The sequence below is a fragment of the Bos mutus genome, unplaced genomic scaffold (genome assembly GCF_027580195.1).
Source record: "Bos mutus isolate GX-2022 unplaced genomic scaffold, NWIPB_WYAK_1.1 CTG1158, whole genome shotgun sequence".
Classification (NCBI taxonomy): domain Eukaryota; kingdom Metazoa; phylum Chordata; class Mammalia; order Artiodactyla; family Bovidae; genus Bos; species Bos mutus.
In genome coordinates, this window is record NW_027218621.1 from 1,144 (window position 1) to 7,147 (window position 6,004).

At 55.6% G+C, this 6,004-nt stretch overlaps 2 pseudogenes; both read right to left on the minus strand.

Moving 5' to 3' along the window:
- Positions 1 to 2,040: 2,040 nt before the first annotated feature.
- On the minus strand, positions 2,041 to 2,157 carry LOC138986756 (5S ribosomal RNA; annotated as a pseudogene).
- Positions 2,158 to 5,501: 3,344 nt separating this feature from the next.
- Positions 5,502 to 5,619, minus strand: LOC138986755 (5S ribosomal RNA; annotated as a pseudogene).
- Between the last annotated feature and the right edge of the window lie 385 nt (positions 5,620 to 6,004).

The following is a 6,004-nucleotide window of genomic DNA, read 5'->3' on the forward strand; positions in this document are numbered from 1 at the left end:
CTTCCTTTTTGAGAGATGGTTAAATGCAAAATCTTGATTCAACACATATGACTTTTGTGCACTTTCTTTCAAATCTCCGTGACAAAACCTAAGGCGTCCAGGAAGAAAGGAGTAGAGGGCAGACCAAAGGGCAACCTTTCCCCTTGGTGCCATCTCAACCAGCTGCTTAGTTCCTTCATCTCGGACTATCATCTGGGCTTCTCTGGTTTGTCTGATTCTTGTTTGAGGACTGTTTCTCGTCACAAGGCTGTCAACAGTGGGGGTGGGGTGTGTGTGTGTGTGTGGGGGGTGGGGCCCTTCTTTCCATTCCACATGACACCCAGTGGACAATCTAGGCCCTGCCCACTGCATTGAGTGTGCAGCAACAATATCAGCAGTAATGCCCGGTGAACAATCGTATTCCTGGAATCCCTCCGTTGGCTACTGACTGTGTGTGGTGGTGGTCTGGAACCTAGACCTGGAAGCTTTCTGGATGATTGCAAATGACACCAAAGTCTGAGGACGATGGAAGATCTTCACATTTCTGCAAGAGCCGCACACCTCCAGAAGGAACCACAAGACTTGCCTGAAATGGTCAAGGTATAAGTATTGGACTCAACGTTGGAAGGTCTCCACCTTTGCTATGGAAGTCAAACGATCTTTCTTTGAAATGAAAATGGAGCATACTGAACGTTCACATTCTTCTAGAGCATTTGAAAAGCCCTAACTTGTAGAAATCTGCTGTACGAGTTCCTTGAAAGCAAGAACCTCTATGTATGGATATGTCTTCATGCCTTAGATTGTGCCTCGAATATAGTGTACACATCAACCCTGGAAAGAAAAAGAATTGAATCGCCAAATATACAAAGAGATCAAAGTGCCGAGCCAAGTGACCCCTTGAGGCTTCAAGAGCTTTTCTGTCTTTCACACACTAAGTAAATACTGAGCACCTCGATGAGCTAGGAGGCATGTAATAAGTTTCAGGAATAGAAGGTGGAGAGAAGAAGACACAGAGTTCCTGCTTTCACTGGGGCGACTCTAATGATACATCACAGGCAGATCCTTTGAGAACCTATAGAGGGCCTCTTCCCTCACCACAAAACCTGGGTGTCAGGAAGGCTCTCCAGAGGCACCATTTCGTTGAGGTCCATAGGTTGAACCTAGGTAAACCAGGGTTGAGATGCAGGAAGAATTTCAGGCGGGAAAATAGCATCTTGGAAGGCTATGTGACCAGGGAAACTTAGGACATTCAAGAAACGAAAAATGCCCTATGGGATGGAAGCCAAAGAGTGCAGAGGGCATTCCAGGCAAAAGACATCAGAGAAGAGCGTGAGAGCAAGCCTGAAGGGAGGTGGTCGTATCTTCAATATGCTGGGAAAATCGAGCCGTTGGAGCAGGAGGTGACAGCATTGCATCTGCATTTCCAAAAGGTCATCTTGCTCCACATCACTAATGATTGGGAGGCTCAACTCAAACTCAGGAGGACCACTTCACATGAGTCGATTGGGCCTCACTGCGATGTCTGTCAATAACCAATGCTGGGAAGATGTGGAGCAAAGGAACTCTCCTCCACGGTGAGTAGGAATGGGCGTGGGAGGCGGTATGGAAAAAGAATATGGAGGTTCCGAAGGAACTAAAAGTGGAAGTAGCCTATGGTCCAGCAGTCCGACTCCCAGGCATAGATCCACCCACAGTATAAGTGAACAAGATAGATGCCCGTTTGGGCACATCTATCTGTGCGTCTTGTGCGCGCCTGCGCATCTTGTGATCGCCTGCGAGGCAGGGGGTGGGGCGGGGGCGGGGCTCTGGCTGGAGTCGGTGCAAGCCCGGGATTGCCTGAGGCAAGCCAAAGGAGCCCCAGGTGGAGGCAGGACTGCGGTCGTCGGGTGTCCTGGAAGCCCGAATGCGAATGCGGAGGGGCTCGCGGGCAGCGGAGGCAACCCAGGTCTGCAGCGGGAGTCGGGGCCCGACCACCCGCTCCCGCGGCCGGGAGGGGCTGGGGCTGCGGGGATCAGAATCGGGGCCGCGGCGGGGGCTAAGGACCTCTTCTGGTAGGCAAAAAGCCTCGAGCACCGGGATTCCCAGGTGGTCTCCCATCAAGATACTAACCAGGCCCGACCCTGCTTAGCTTCGAGATCAGGCGAGATCGGGCGCCTTCAGGCTGATCTGGCCTGAGGCGGTGGCGGTTGGCTCGGGGCGCCCTAAGAGCCTTGCGCTTCGCCTCCCTTTCGCTCTGCCCTGCAGGTCGGACCCAGCGGGCGCACCTCTCGTCGCGAGGCGTGCTGTATGAGCCGCACGACCGCGGCGGACTCCAGCCTGCTGGCGCCGGCCCGCCCCGAACACCGCCAACACCAGACCAGCAAGCGCCTGGCGGGCCGGGGCCCGAGGGCTTCAGGACCCCCATTGACCGGGAGGCGTGCGTGCATGCGTCGCGCGGGGCCTGGGGCTGGGCTGAGGTGCGGAGGTCTCGGCGCCCTCCCCCGCGGCCCTCCAGACCCGGCCGCGCTCTCTGGCGGGGCCTCCCCGATCCCATTCGCTGCTCAGGCCCGCGCGGCCCCGGACGTGTCGGTCTTGGCGCCCGCCGCCTCCCAACCCCCGCGGCCCAGGGGCCTCTGAACCTCCCTGCGGGCCTGGCGCGCAGCGCAGCGCCCAAACGCCCGGCACCTGTCCGGTGCCCAAACCCACCAGAAGCCAGGGGGCGCGGTCGGCGGGCGCCTCAGCCCCTCCCCTTCGCACTACCGAGGCCCCCTTTGCCCCCGCCAAGCCCTCGACCTTCCTGAGAGCAGGCAGGCCACAGGCAGGCACACAGACAGACACACAGACACTCTGCGCACCCACACCAAGGGAGACAGCTGGCCTGCGCAAGCTCCTCAGCCAGAGCCAGAGCACCTGGGAGAGGCGGGGCCAGGCGAGCAGGCGGCGGCTGGCTGTCAGGAGATACAGAGGCAGAAATACATGAAGATTCGAGACAGACTCCAAGGCGGCAGAGAGAGACACACACACACACACACACACACACACACACACTTGAGTGTGGTCTTTGGAAATACTTGTGTTCGTAGTTGCTGGGTTGAGCCCCTTTAATACAACCCATGGACTGCGGCCCATCAGGCTCCTCTGTCCGTGGCATTTCCCAGGCGAGGATACTGGGTGGGTTGCCATTTCCTTCTCGGCGGGATCTTCCCGACCCAGGGATCAAACCCCAGTCTCCTGCTGCGCGGATGCCTTGCCATCTGAACCAGGACATTGCTCATTCCCTAGGCAAAATACAAAGAATAGAGCTCGTGTTCTACTAAATGGAAAGATGATTTCAAAAACAGAAGCTGTCCTTTGTTGGCATCTTTGAATCTTTATGTAGTTTTCGTGGATTTTTACTGTTAAGGCTAAGTGAACAAGGCAAGAGAGAAACCCCAGAATTGAAAAGCAATTGACGTTTTTGAAAGAAACATGTGCAGGTGAAGCTCTCTTCCTTTTTGAGAGATGGTTAAATGCAAAATCTTGATTCAACACATATGACTTTTGTGCACTTTCTTTCAAATCTCCGTGACAAAACCTTAAGGCGTCCAGGAAGAAAGGAGTAGAGGGGTAGACCAAAAGGGCAACCTTTCCCCTTGGTGCCATCTCAACCAGCTGCTTAGTTCCTTCATCTCAAGGACTATCATCTGGGCTTCTCTGGTTTGTCTGATTCTTGTTTCGGGGACCGTTTCTCGTCACAAGGCTGTCAACAGTGGGGTGGTGTGTGTGTGTGTGTGTGGGGTGGGAGCCCTTCTTTCCATTCCACATGACACCCAGTGGACAATCCAGGCCCTGCCCACTGCATTGAGTGTGCAGCAACAATATCAGCAGTAATGCCCGGTGAACAATGCGTATTCCTGGAATCCCCTCCGTTGGCTACTGACTGTGTGTGGTGGTGGTCTGGAACCTAGACCTGGAAGCTTTCTGGATGATTGCAAATGACACCAAAGTCTGAGGGACGATGGAAGATCTTCACATTTCTGCAAGAGCCGCACACCTCCAGAAGGAACCACAAGACTTGCCTGAAATGGTCAAGGTATAAGTATTGGACTCAACGTTGGAAGGTCTCCACCTTTGCTATGGAAGTCAAACGATCTTTCTTTGAAATGAAAATGGAGCATACTGAACGTTCACATTCTTCTAGAGCATTTGAAAAGCCCTAACTTGTAGAAATCTGCTGTACGAGTTCCTTGAAAGCAAGAACCTCTATGTATGGATATGTCTTCATGCCTTAGATTGTGCCTCGAATATAGTGTACACATCAACCCAGGAAAGGAAAGAATTGAATCGCCAAATATACAAAGAGATCAAAAGTGCCGAGCCAAGTGACCCCTTGAGGCTTCCAAGAGCTTTTCTGTCTTTCACACACTAAGTAAATACTGAGCACCTACGATGAGCTAGGAGGCATGTAATAAGTTTCAGGGAATAGAAGGTGGAGAGAAGAAGACACAGAGTTCCTGCTTTCACTGAGACGACTCTAATGATACATCACAGGCAGATCCTTTGAGAACCTATAGAGGGGCCTCTTCCCTCACCACAAAACCTGGGTGTCAGGGAAGGCTCTCCAGAGGCACCATTTCGTTGAGGTCCATAGGTTGAACCTAGGTAAACCAGGGTTGAGATGCAGGAAGAATTTCAGGCCGGGAAAATAGCATCTTGGAAGGCTATGTGACCAGGAACACTTAGGACATTCAAGAAACGAAAAATGCCCTATGGGATGGAAGCCAAAGAGTGCAGAGGGCATTCCAGGCAAAAGACATCAGAGAAGAACGTGAGGAGCAAGCCTGAAGGGAGGTGGTCGTATCTTCAATATGCTGGGAAAATACGAGAGCCGTTGGAGCAGGGAGGTGACAGCATTGCATCTGCATTTCCAAAAGGTCATCTTGCTCCACATCACTAATGATTGGAGAGGCTCAACTCCAAACTCCAGGAGGACCACTTCACATGAGTCGATTGGGCCTCACTGCGATGTCTGTCAATAACCAATGCTGGAAGATGTGGAGCAAAGGGACTCTCCTCCACGGTGGTAGGAATAGGCGTGGGAGGCGGTATGGAAAAGAATATGGAGGTCCCGAAGGAACTAAAAGTGGAAGTAGCCTATGGTCCAGCAGTCCGACTCCCAGGCATAGATCCACCCACAGTATAAGTGAACAAGATAGATGCCCGTTTGGGCACATCTATCTGTCGTCTTGCGCGCCTGCAGCGCATCTTGTGATCGCCTGCGAGGCAGGGGGTGGGGCGGGGGCGGGGCTCTGGCTGGAGTCGGTGCAAGCCCGGGATTGCCTGAGGCAAGCCAAAGGAGCCCCAGGTGGAGGCAGGACTGCGGTCGTCGGGTGTCCTGGAAGCGAATGCGAATGCGGAGGGCTCGCGGGCGCGGAGGCAGCCCAGGTCTGCAGCGGGAGTCGGGGCCCTGCCACCCGCTCCCCGCGGCCCGGGAGGGGCTGGGGCTGCGGGGATCAGAATCGGGGCCGGCGGCGGGGCTAAAGGACCTCTTCTGGTAGGCAAAAAGCCTCGAGCACCCGGGATTCCCAGGTGGTCTCCCATCAAGATACTAACCAGGCCCGACCCTGCTTAGCTTCGAGATCAGGCGAGATCGGGCGCCTTCAGGCTGATCTGGCCTGAGGCGGTGGCGGTTGGCTCGGGGCGCCCTAAGAGCCTTGCGCCGCCTCCCCTTTCGCTCTGCCCTGCAGGTCGGACCCAGCGGGCGCACCTCTCGTCGCGAGGCGTGCTGTATGAGCCGCCACGACCCGCGACCGGACTCCAGCCTGCTGGCGCCGGCCCGCCCCCCGAACACCGCCAACACCAGACCAGCAAGCGCCTGGCGGGCCGGGGCCCGAGGGCTTCAGGACCCCCATTGACCGGGAGGCGTGCGTGCATGCGTGCTGTGGCGGGGCCTGGGGCTGGGCTGAGGAGTGCGGAGGTCTCGGCGCCCTCCCACCCGCGGCCCTCCAGACCGGCCGCGCTCTCTGGCGAGGCCTCCCGATCCCATTCGCTGCTCAGGCCCCGCGGC